This window comes from Dama dama, chromosome 21 (assembly GCF_033118175.1).
Source record: "Dama dama isolate Ldn47 chromosome 21, ASM3311817v1, whole genome shotgun sequence".
Taxonomy (NCBI): Eukaryota; Metazoa; Chordata; class Mammalia; order Artiodactyla; family Cervidae; genus Dama; species Dama dama.
In genome coordinates, this window is record NC_083701.1 from 60700158 (window position 1) to 60713864 (window position 13707).

Here is a 13707-nt window from a genome sequence, read left to right on the forward strand (position 1 = left end):
AAAAGCACAAAGAAACATGGACAACCAAGACTATAAAATAGAGGCACCACATCTAGTTGAAATGGTGATAGGGAAGGCTTCCCTGAAGAAATCTGAAGAGGTTGGCAGTGGGGAGGAGGGTATTCTAGGCCAAGGCCCTGAGGTAGGAGGGAGCTTGGAGCTTACTGGGAACTGAACCAAGGTCAGTGTTGCTAGAGAGCAGAGGGAGCAAGGTGTGAGGGAAAGCAGAGAGGTGGCAGGGGCAGATCATGAAAGACTTGGTAGAGAATGAATGAATGCCTGCACGGACAAATGAACATACCATGAATTAGTCCTGTTGTCTTGTGTCATTAGAGTGAAAATAAAAAGGAGTTTGCAACTGTATAATGACTCTGCTCTTTGGGAGAAGGTATTCATTGATTCATTCACCCATTCGGCCAGTAAACACAAGACAAAATTCCGTGTTCACATGGATCTTAAATTCTAGTTGAACAAGCAGACAACATGCCAGGAAGCAAATATGTAGGTTTTATAGTGATGTTTTGTCTATGAATAAATGGTGTAAGTGGTCTTTAGATGGAACTTTAAAAATCATTTCAAATATCTATTGAATTGCGTCTATGTATGGCTATTCCCCTGTTTAGTTAAATAAAGTTATGTCCTCTGGCAGAGCTCGGACCGTGCTCAGCACAGGTGTCCTTCACAGTACTCAATTCACAGTCAAAGACTTTGGGGAAATTCCAAGAGAATAAAGTAAGAGAAGGAGGGCTTCCCTGGTGGCTCAGTAGTAAAGAATCAGTCTGCCAATGCAGGAGACATGGATTCGATCTCTGGTCTTTAGGAAGATCTCACACACTGTGGAGTAACTAAATCTGTGCATCACGGCTATTGAGCCTGAGCTCTAGATTCCAGGAGCCACAACTACTGAAGCCGGAGTGCCTAGAGCCTGTGCTCCGCAACAAGAGAAACCACTGCAGTGAGAAGCCCAAGCACTGCAACTAGAGAGTGGCCTGCACAGCAGTGAAGAGCCTGCACAGCCAAAAATAAATAAATAAAAATTAAAGACACCTCTGACTTAAAAAAAAAAATAAGAGAGGGAAGCTGAGAGATTTGTATTTGCTCTTGTTTCTGAGAAGCTAGTGATAGCACTGCCCACAGGCACCTTACCGCCTCTTCCTGGAGTGGTAGGGGCAGGAAGAGGGGAACAATGAAAAGATTTAAATAAAAATAACTGAGTTGACACCAATGGGAAGGGATTTAAGAGGGAGGGTACTCCAGAGTCTATTTCTTTTTACAAAAAGAGAGCAACATATATCTTATTATACACTCAAAATGCTTTGTAGATTTTGCACACATTATCTCAATAAAAGGTTCACATCATAAAATCAACATACACATTTAAGGAGACATGGTTCTTTGCCACCTTTCTCAAAGCTGTTATTTAACTGATAGTGCATGTTACAATCATCAGTGACTTACATTCAGAAAATAATACTTACCTGGAACCTTGTTTGCATTTTCAGTCATGCCTGTCTTTTCTGCTTGAAGATTTCCATGTGGTACTATTTGCATATCTGCATATAAATTATTACCATTGATGGAATTAATAAACCAGAGCACCGGTGGGGTCACCTTCAGGTCTTGCTTGCCAAAATCAGAGAGTAGTTCATGGATCAAAGGGAGGCATAATGCGTATCTGTTTTAATTTTCAGGAATTTCCTGCTCTCTGATTTCCAGATTACATGAATCAAAGTGGTTATTTCTATATAAGACATGAGGAATAATAGAAATGTTGTTAGTGTGATCCTTTAGTACAGGATTTCTTAGCTGCAGCACTATTAACATTTTGGACTAGATAGTTCTTTTGTGAAGGGCTGTTCTATGCACGGTAGGATGCTTAGTGGCCTCATGGTGCCAGTAGTATCTCCCAAGTATGACAACCACCTGTAGACATTGCCAGATGTCTTCTTGGGGGAGCAAAATCACTCTCGTTGAGAGCCACTTCTTCAGTACATCATCATCAGGGGCTTGCAGTGCTGTTTTAGCTTTGTGTTGTATTGCAGACACATCCAACTCTAGGTGGATAGCTTTCAGTTTAACAGCATGGTTTCTTTCTAATTCTATAGTTCTTACATCACAATTAAAAATTATGTTATGAAACCAGAATTAGATTTTTATTCAGCTGAATGTGTGCAATCCTGACATGGTAATGTGTTTTGTAGGGAGGGAGAGGGGCGGGACTGGTTTACACTTCGAGGGCCTTGTTTCAATCATTAAAAGCCTTACAAAATTTTATGCTCAAGGATTAAAACTTACTTAGGCGCTCAACTATTTTTTTTAAAGAGACATATATGGGAATCTTAAGCTCTAGCGTGTGAGATGAGTGAAATTGTGTGGTAGTTTGAGCATTCTTTGGCATTGCCTTTCTTTGGGATTGAAGTGAAAACTGACCTTTTCCAGTTCTGTGGCCACTGCTGAGTTTTCCAAATTTGCTGGCATATTGAGTACAGCACTTTCACAGCATCATCTTTTAGGATTTGAAATAGCTCAACTGGAATTCCATCACCTCCACCAGCTTTGTTCGTAGTGACCTGCCTCCTGAGAAATCTGCACGCAGATCAGGAAGCAACAGTTACAACTGGACATGAAACAACTGGACATGGAACAAACAGACCTGGTTCCAAATCAGGAAAGGAGTACGTCAGGGCTGTATATTGTCACCCTGCTTATTTAACTTATATGCAGAATACATCATGAGAAACACTGGGCTGGATGAAGCACAAGCTGGAATCAAGATTGCTGGGAGAAATATCAATAACTTCAAATATGCAGATGATACCACCCTTATGGCAGAAAGTGAAGAAAAACTAAAGAACTTTTTGATGAAAGTGAAAGAGGAAAGTGAAAAAGCTGGCTTAACACTCAACATTCAGAAAACTAAGATCATGGTATCTGGTCCCATCACGTCATGGCAAATAGTTGGGGAAACAATGGAAACAGTGAGACTTTATTTTTTCAGGCTCCAAAATCACTGCAGATGGTGACTGCAGCCAAGAAATGAAAAAACTCTTGCTCCTTGAAAGAAAAGTTATGACCAACCTAGACAGCATGTTAAATAGTAGAGACATTACTTTGCCAACAAAGGTCCATCTAGTCAAAGCTATAGTTCTTCCAGTGGTCATGTATGGATGTGAGAGTTGGACTATAAAGAAAGCTGAGCACCAACGAATTGATGCTTTTGAACTATGGTGTTGGAGAAGACTCTTGAGATTCCCTTGGACTGCAAGGAGATCCAACCAGTCCATCCTAAAGGAGATCAGTCCTGAATATTCATTGAAAGGACTGATGCTGAAGCTGAAACTCCAATACTTTGGCCACCTGATGCGAAGAGCTGACTCATTGGAAAAGACCCTGATGCTGGGAAAGATTGAAGGCGGGAGGAAAAGGGGACGACAGAGGATGAGATGGTTGGATGGCATCACCGACTCAATGGACATGAGTTTGAGTAGGCTCCGGGAGTTGGTGATGGACAGGGAAGCCTGGTGTGCTGCAGTCCGTGGGGTCACAAAGAGTCGGACATGATTGAGCGACTGAACTGAACTGAACTGGTGATACATAGAACCTTACATGAGGCACATTCAACAAGTTCATTTCTGGTTTTATAGGAAGCTGAAAACAGCAGAGAGAAAAAAATGCCACCCTTGTATCCTTTGGTGATAGTTCTTGACATTTTAGTGTAAGTTATTACAATAGTATATTGGTTTAATGTTCCCTTAACATCTGTGGTTTACTCAAAGTTTCTGAAAATGGGAAAAATGTGTGTTCTGTAGTTGTTCAGCTAAGAAATGGCATTTCCAGATCACTTTAATCATATATGATTGAATCTTCTAAAGTGGATTTTACTGTGCTGTGGTGCCTGGGGAGACATAGATTGCATAAATTCACTTAGACGTATGACTAATATATGACATCATTAAGAGAATTTTATTTTGAATTCCTTTTTACTGTTATTATTTACTTTGCCTAAAGGCCTCTTGACTCAAAGTGTTTCACAGAGCTCAAATGAGACTCATGTTATTTTGTTAAATAGAACTTTCTTTCATGTTGCTGTTATGTTCAGAGCTTCTAACTGTCAAAAATAAAGTTCTAACTCTTTTCCATGGCACTTAAAGCCTTTCCTAGCTGGGCGACAATCCATCTTTTCAGGTTTGTCTCCTTTACCTCCATTTGCTCGTCTCCATATTACACTTCAGCAGCAATGAACTCAGTTGCCCAGGGCATCCTTGCATTTTTCTGCCTTTACAGCTTTTCTCATGTTATGATCTCTACCTCCTCAGATTCCAATCCATGTTTCAGAATCATTTCTTCCATGAAATTTCCCCAAATTTTCTCAGTTGGAATTAATCTCTCTGTGTGTCCTATAATATTTGGAAAGCACTACACTAGTGCTTTTCAAACTATCTATGGGAAGGACTAGATTTTTTTAAATTTCTTATTTATTACAGGCCAATATGTATCCTCCTGTCTATGACCAGTACTGGGATAGCACCATGTAAAATTCACATATCTGAGCTGTCTAGACCCCATTCAATGAGCCAAGTCTGCTTGATCAAACATTTGAGTGGTGCAGCTATGTCCAGTGCTGTAAATGTGTCTAAACAATTACTCGCAATCTCTGTACTGGTTCTTTTGCTATCTGATGAGAAATAGTTCATGAGGTGGTGCTGGTTCAGAGACTACACTTTAAATAGCTCTGCCCTAGATGATAAGCTCTGCAAGACAGGGCCCAGGTCTGCTTTCTTCATCATTATTACCCTAGCACCTGGCATCGCCATCACGTGGTAAGCACACTTATTCCACATAGAAGTGTCATATTACAGACAAAAGTACCAAAATAGCTTGGATCAGATCTTGATCACTTTTTAGCATTTACAGGATGATCATGTCTAACCTGTATCAATAATAAATATCAGACTGAAAATAGAAATGAATGAGAATATCAGACTGTTTTCTTTTAAACATACATTCTCTTTAGTATAAAATCTATTGAAATGGAACACCCAACCTGCTAGTGCTGGTATAACATTTAAAAATGAAGCTCACTTAATGATTTCATTTTCTTTCCCTAAATAGTTGCAAAAACTCACTGTATTCAACTTAAGTGAAATAAATGGAGATAAAAGAAATCTAAAACACTTTGCCTGTTAAATAACAGTGTTGAAAACCTAAGAGAAATGTATTTATTGTAGGAAGAAAACCCACAAAAAGAAAATTATATTTGAAATCAAAATGGCACCTCAAGGGGATACTAAAAGTCCAAAATTTTAGTTTTGAAAATGAGAATCACATGGAGTTAGTTTATCTACCACTGTAATTTTCTACTGGGGAAAACACCTGGCATATGAGTCATATTTTCAAGATTTAAAACGTAAGAGATACAGAATACTTGACAATGCTGTTTTTGAACATAGATTTCTAACTTTTAGTAGTTCAAGAGTGTCTTTCTGAAGTGGTAAGTAGTTGTAATTGAATGTTCATATTTTTCATTGACTATTTCATTGTATTAAAACTGACAGTCAAGAAAAACAAGAACACTTACTCTATGTTTTCCCCCACCCTTATTAGCCACCGAGTTTTCCATGGAGTGTTTCTTATTTTTGTGAAACATGTGGCATATGACCAGAACCATAATTAGTAACAATTTGATGTTATAGGAATTCAGATTTTGGTAATTTCTAACTTTTTCCTTTGAAATACAAAAGCAGTGAATACAGATCCTAAGGGTGCATTCTGGAGTCAGCTTTTCCCTCCTTTACAAACTGTGATATTGTTTTGAAGACTCACAAACACTTTTATAGCTCCTCCCTAGACCCAGAAGGTGCCAGAAGGAGGTGCTGTTCTAAGCACTTCACACACATCAACTTATCTAATCATTGCAGTAACGGGGGAGAAAACAACAGCATGAAGACATTAATTTGCCAAAATCACTTCCATGAGAAATTGTGTAGTTGGGATTCACCTCAGGGAGTCTGGCTCCGGATTCTGTGCTCTGACTTTCATAGAGTAGTGTCTTGTGCTGCATTGCTCCTGTAAGTAGAGATTGCATTGGTAGAATCCTGCTGAAGAGTTTATTTTCTTGCTGACTGTCTCTGGGAAATGCTCGATGACTATGAATGATGGGTAACTGGGAATTCTGGGTAACCAAGGAATCCTGGGTGACCAGGGAATGCTGGGTAACTGGGGGAAAGGGGTGCAAAGCCCTTAGTTATCTGCTTACTCTGAGCAACTTTCCAGCATCTGAAAACCAAAGAACTGTCATCAATACAAGGTTGGGGACTGTCCTACAGAGTCTGTTACTCTCACATAGGATCCCTAAAAATAGTGTTATCTTTGAATCCGAAGGATGAATATTTGTAGTAATCACTTTTGCTTTGTGTTGGAAGCCTTGGCTGCTTGAGGCTAATTATTCACAGAAGTAAGGCATCCCGTGTTACTAATGGAGTAACTGAGGACTGAAGCTGAGACATTGCTTAGCAACAGGCATCATAGTATTTACTCTTTTGAGCAGAAACAGCAAAAGCAACTGGTATATGTCTTATCAGTGTCCTGGCAGGTATTCTTATTTTCCTTTCCAACTAACACTGCTTGTATCCATTGTCCTGGTATTAGCAAAGTGCTTAGACTGCGGCGGGTGGGGCTCAGTTTAGGAAAATTCGCTTAAGTACAGAGATCAACCCTGAAAGCTGGCGTTAAACCAATAGAACCAAAAAGAAATTAGGCTGCAGGTAAGAACAAGTAACAGAAGATTCCTACAACTCTGATGTTCTCAGTGCTGTCTCCCAGTCGTGTCCAACTCTTTTGTAACCCCATGGATTCCAGGCTCTTCTGTCCATGGGATTTTCCAGGCAAGAATACTAGAGTGGGTTGCCATTTCCTACTCCAGGTTAATGTTCTATATAAGGCTCCTAATTTTTACTCCTGGCAAGGATGTGATGGTAAGTGATATCACTCCTGTAACATGTGGGAACTTGCTGAAATACTCTTCTGGCTTATTGTTTTGTTGGCCTTGATCTTCCAGGCACTGACAGAATCCATATAACTAAAAGCAAACATAATCCACGTTTCCTCCTAATAAAAATGCAATGCTTTCACTAATAACAGTGCTAGCACTCACCTCTCATTTACCCAAGCCTTCCTTTTGTCTTCAAATTAAGAGTAACTATACATCTGAGAATCCTGGCATTCTTCTACTATCTTTTCTTTCTCTGCCCTCAAAGTCATCCTAGCTTGGTATCTTAAATTATGATGTTCTAACTTGACTTCTGCTCTCTGATGATGAGCAAGAAATTCCATGGATTGAAGCCATCTTAAAGGAAAGACTCTCTAAAGTGGCTTGAACAGTTGTGGGAGGAAAGAGGAACTAATGTTACTACATGAAGACAGTGGGGAAAGAATCAGTTCACCCCTGGAACAGAAGCAGCTGTTCATCCCAGAGCGGGGAGATGTTCCACTTGGATTGTCATCCATTGATTAATGACTGCTTGGTCCCAAGATAGATGGAGAAGTTTGGAATTCAAGTGAGCATATTGTTCAATTCTTTGTCCCTCTTGGGGAAGGGTCCTGGAATGTGTAATTTTTCCTCTTGTTTCAATTTGCAGGGCTTTCCATGCGCTTGGCCTTGCTTTTGTTATGTTGTGTCCTAGAATCACTAATTAATTATGGACCCACTTCCTTCTGTGCACTTTGCTAATTGGATGTCTTGAAAATTGCTCCATGCTGGCCTAAATAATGATGAGAGAATTAGAAGGCTGAGAGGTGCTGGGAAAGAGAGAGAGACCATGACCACTGGAAATTCAGCGAGTATCACAGCTAATATCTGTTACACCAGTGAACAGGGGAGACAGCACTGGGACCACGGGGCTGTAAAAAGTACAGACAATGAAGCGATGAAAGGGGACAGGGTCAGCAAGAACATCCATTGTTGAGAAAAACATTTTTGCGGATGGAAATCCTGTCTGAAGATTGTACGGTCTGGGTGGCTCTGGTCAGTTAATGCCTCCTGTTGGGCAAGTAGAAGGGAGAATGTTCCCTGAGAAAAGGGAAAGAGCCAGGACTTCGGAGTCCAACATCCTGACATCTGTGTCTGGACTCTGCCATTTGCTAGCTGTGGGATTTGGAGCAAATGACTTTACCTCTCTAAGCATCCAGCTCTTCATCTGTGAAGTGAAAAATGATGGTACTTGTCTCAGAATTGTGGTGAGGAGTAAGTGGGAGCAAATTGGTTAGTGTCTAGACCACTTCCTGGCACACAGCAAACTCTCACTAGTGGCTTGCCATTATTATTATGCAGTTATGTTCTCAGCATAATGATTTAATAACAGTAAAAATATTAATAACAGGTAAGGTGCTTAGCCTGGCACAGCTCAGGAAGGGTTGGCTTTAAAATGCATTATAGGAGAATCATTATTCCCATTCTGTCTTCTCCACTCTCCTTCTGGCCAGTTTGCTTTTCCCTCTTAGCCCCCGTCCCCACCTCACCCTCACCTCACTCTTCCTCTTAGGGAAGAAGAGGAATTTAAAAACTGGATGAGAAAAGTGCAGCTGTTCAGATGTGGCCTTTGGTTATTGCAAAGGAGGCCCCCAGACCACAACTGGCCAAATAACCCCGAAACCACTCCCAAAGTACATTCTGTTAGCCTCTGCTACTACTTATGTTGTTTAGACATAGGTGATTTGCAACTTTAGATTCCAGATTTTTCTTCCCCATTAGAATGAAAGTCTTCAAGATGGCAAGGGTTTTTGGCTCTTTTGTTCGCCGCTATTTCCCTAGTGTTTTGTTTGGTGTTATTTCTCTAGTGTTTAGAACTATGCTAGGCACATGTATGTGTCCAGTGAATATTTGTTGGAGGCAGAAGGGAAGGAAGGAAAGAAGGAAGGACAGATGAACTTCACCCAGCAGATCTTGAAGCCAAAAATAAAATGCATTAGAAAGGAGATCTTCTGGCTACTCTAGTCTAATAGGTTGACAGAGAAGGCCTGTAGGTGTTCAAGTCAACAAACATTTAGTGAGCACCTACTCTATATCTGGCAATGCACCAGATAGTAGGGATACAACAAATAAGATACAGTCTTTGCCACCAATGACAAAGGTCTGGGAGGGATCCAGGCAGTCTTAAATGTGATGTGCCCGAGGCACCTCTTGGAGGAAAGTGGCTAATTTGTGTATTAGCAGTATATACAGGATAAAAACAGAACAACTTGATAGGTGTTGTATTGGTGATGGACAGGGAGGCCTGGCGTGCTGCAGTTCATGGGGTCCCAAAGAGTCAGACATGGCTGAGCGACTGAACTGAACTGCAGAGATGCCATAACAAAGTATCACAAACTGGTGGCTTAAAACAACAGAGAATTACTCTCTCACAGTTCTGGAGGCTAGAAGTTTGTAATCAAGGTGTTGTCGGGACCATATTCCCCCCAGAGGATCTAGAGAAGAAGCCTGCCCTGTTTCTTCCAAGTTCTGGTAGCCCAGGTACCAGGTGCTGGTTTGTGGCGGCATACCTCGAATCTCTGGTTCTGTCTTCATGGGGCAGTCTTCCTTTTGTGTCTCTGTCTTCTCTTAGAGGGATTCCCGCCATATTGGATTAAGAATTCATCCTGCTCTAGTATAACTTCATCTTAACTAATTAAATCTGCAGCTACCCTGTTTTCAAATCAGGTCATTCTGAGATGCTGAGGATTAAGACTTCAGCATATCTTTTTGAGAAGACACAATGCTGACTAGGATTTTATTTATTCTCACTAGGATTTTAGACACAAGGTAGAGGCTTTAAGGTGACCCTGGGTGTCAACATTAGGCGAGTTGATTCAAAGTCGCTGAGTCATATCTGAGGATATCAGTAAATCTTATATTTATACTTATATATAGATTAATAGATAGTCATATATGTATATATATATACATAGCTATGTTCTTATATGTAGATATGTGTATGTATATCACAAACATCTACATATACTTATATACATATTTATATACACATGCAGATAAATAGATACAGAAATTAATATTGATATGTGTGTATTGATGGGTTCATGTACATACACGTATTTTCTTTTTTTTTTTTTTTTATTAGTTGGAGGCTAATTACTTCACAACATTTCAGTGGGTTTTGTCATACATTGATATGAATCAGCCATAGATTTACACGTATTCCCCATCCCGGTCCCCCCTCCCACCTTCCTCTCCACCCGATTCCTCTGGGTCTTCCCAGTGCACCAGGCCCAAGCACTTGTCTCATGCATCCCACCTGGGCTGGTGATCTGTTTCACCATAGATAGTATACATGCTGTTCTTTTGAAACATCCCACCCTCACCTTCTCCCACAGAGTTCAAAAGTCTGTTCTGTATTTCTGTGTCTCTTTTTCTGTTTTGCATATAGGGTTATCGTTACCATCTTTCTAAATTCCATATATATGTGTTAGTATGCTGTAATGTTCTTTATCTTTCTGGCTTACTTCACTCTGTATAATGGGCTCCAGTTTCATCCATCTCATTAGGACTGATTCAAATGAATTCTTTTTAACGGCCAAGTAATATTCCATGGTGTATATGTACCACAGCTTCCTTATCCATTCATCTGCTGATGAGCATCTAGGTTGCTTCCATGTCCTGGCTATTATAAACAGTGCTGCGATGAACATTGGGGTGCACGTGTCTCTTTCAGATCTGGTTTCCTCAGTGTATACACGTATTTTCTAGCTCTATCTACTGAACGAGTCTAGAAGCAATGATGCCCAGTAACAAGGAACACACCCAGGTCCCACATCTTGGTTTCTAAATACCATTCTCCAATCAAAGACACCAGGGCTCTTTGGAGGAGTGGCTGATTTTAGAGCTGAGGCAGGGAAAAATACAAGATGAATTTGGGGTACCCTGTAGTGCTAGAGGAGAAGGCAATGGCAACCCAATCCAGTACTCTTGCCTGGAAAATCCCATGGACGGAGGAGCCTGGTAGGCTGCTGTCTATGGGGTTGCACAGAGTCAGACACGACTGAGCGACTTCACTTTCACTTTTCACTTTCATGCATTGGAGAAGGAAATGGCAACCCACTCCAGTGTTCTTGCCTGGAGAATCCCAGGGACGGAGGAGCCTGGTGGGCTGTCAATGGGGTCGCACAGAGTCAGACACGACTGAAGCGACTTAGCAGCAGCAGCAGCAGTAGTGCTAGAATGTTTAAAAGTGATTTTTTTTAAGGATAGAGCATGTCAAAAGACACAGGAGTCAACCTGAAAGCTCCCTATAGCCAAAGCTGGATTGATTTAAGAAAAAGAAGAAAAGTAGAAATTCCCTGATGGTCCAGTGGTTAGGATTCTAAGGTCCCACTGCAGGCGGCACAGTTCAATCCCTGGTTAGGGAACTAAGATCCTGCAAGTTGCATGGCATGGATGAAAAAAGAAAAGAAAGAAAGATAATGACAGTATTAATATAGGTTATGGCCAAAAGAATGAAATATACCCATGTGTCTATACTGGTATAAAGAAATGATAGAATGAATAAATAAATAAACAGAAGCAAATCTTTCTTACAGAAGAATTCAAACTACAAATGTAGAAGATATGAGGGCAAAAATAATTTATCCTTAGAACACTGAAGCAGACAATTTGCTGCAGACAAGATCCACTGATGAATCCTAAGATTAATGGGCAAATCTTTAGGAGATAAAGGATGTTTGCATAGTCTCAAAGTCTCTCTCCCAAAAGATTTACTGATAACTGTGGTAGTTTTCATCAAATGTCACAGATTGTTTGATAGTTCTCAATCCAGGAGGTGGAGCTTAATTTTCTTTGGGTTTACACTGGACTTAGTGACATATTTCTAAGATATAGAGTATGAAAGGAGAACTTTCCATTGGTAAACTTCACAGATATTACTTAAGCAAGGGGTCCAGATGAATATCACTGTTGACAAGCAATAGCATCTCATCCTTGAAATAAAGGGCACTTTACCTTGGTAGTATCCTTCCTCCAATTCCCTAAACCTAATCATGAGAAAATACCAGACAAACTCAAACTGACAGAAAGTACCTAACACCTGACCTCTTCTAAAGTGTTAAAGTCATGAAAAACAAGAAAAAGTCCAGAAACTGTCGCAGATTGGAGGAGACTAAGGAGACAGGCTGACAGATGCACTGTGGTGTCCTCCAGGTTACGTCCTGGAACAACAACAAAATAATGGGAAACTGTGGCAATCAAGAGAAAGCCTGTCATTTACTTAACAGTATTGTGCCAATGTTAATGTCTTAGTTTTGATGAATATGCCATGACTATAAAAGGTGTTAGAAATAGGGGAAGCTGGGAAATTCTCTGTACTACCTTTGCAGCTTTTTTGTATGTCTAAAATTATTCAAAAATAAAAAAGTTAAAAAAAGAAGACTCTAAGAGGAGGATCCCGTAGCAATAATATCAGATTGTTCCAGGGACCATTCTCTGAGTGCTTACATCAATTACACCACTCTGGCTGTGTGGTCTAGGTGAGATGCAGCTATCAGCTCCCCCTTTGGACTCGACCCCACAAAGTCCTCACACTGCCCTGAAGTCCTGACAGTGTCTCCTTCCCAATATTCATGTTATCTTTCTGATTTTATCTCCTACTACTCTCTTAAATGTTGTTGTGTTAGCCATTAAGCCATGTCCAACTCTCTGTGACACTGTCAACTGTAGCCTGCCAGGAGCCTGTGGCTCCTCTGTCCATGGGACTTCCCAGGCAAGAATACTGGAGTGGGTTTCCATTTCCTTCTCCAGGGGATCTTCCCAAAGCAGGCATCAAATCCTTGTCTTCTGCATTGCAGGCGGATTCTTTACCACTGAGCCACCGGGGAAGCCCTATGTTTAATATAACTAGATATAGTTAGGAATAGATAAGACTTTCAGGGCACTGGAAAGACTCATCTAGCAGAAGTAATGTAGTAGAAAGATTTAGAATGAGCAAACTTTGGGGTTTGAGTTCTAATTCTGCTGCTTTTCACTGGGGGAAGATACCAACCAAGTCATGTGATTTTTCTGGCTGTTTAGCCTCTAAACGGAAAGAGTTGAGCCAGAATGCTTCTAATTGTAAATTTGATGGCAATGTTATCCTTGGTTCCAGAAGGATATGAATTTGATTTATCCATTCAGAAAAAATTCTGCATAGTTTGGTCCCTAGCATGAAATTGTGAATCCTCGCCTGGGTAACAGCTGTGTTCCCACTCTCTGCCCCAAGCTCAGGGCTTTGCAAGTAAGAAGGAAGCGTATCCAGAAGCTGACTTCATGCCCCATTCTCTATGGTTACAAGTCATTTTCATCAAATGGTTCTTCTCATGCTTTAATCATTCATGTTCCATCGTCATGATTTTTATTATATCCATATACACTACTATTTTTCACTTAATATCTTTTTAAACCACTCTATCTTTTAACTTACATTTGCTTACATTTTAACTTGCATTCACAGTAATAGCTGTGAAATTGCAGATGATACGCCATCTATATTTTTTCTAATGTACATTTCATAATTACACAATACAAATCCACCTAACTAGGCTCTACCCCAGATGCTCTCTCCACTTTGGGAAACCCCTCCATGAAGGGAAGGGAAGAGCCCTAGAGGTCTTAGTGCCATCTCTGACCTTCTTCCCAAGATCTTAGAACTTGGGAGGATTTAAAAAGCTTTTCCAGGAAATAAGAATTTT

General features: G+C 40.5%; 1 protein-coding gene across 7 annotated transcripts in view; it reads left to right on the forward strand.

Annotated features, from left to right (window-relative positions):
- NCALD (neurocalcin delta) overlaps nt 1-13707 on the forward strand; it is a 435844-nt gene that overhangs the window by 262223 nt on the left and 159914 nt on the right. The gene's annotated exons all lie outside the window — the stretch shown is intronic.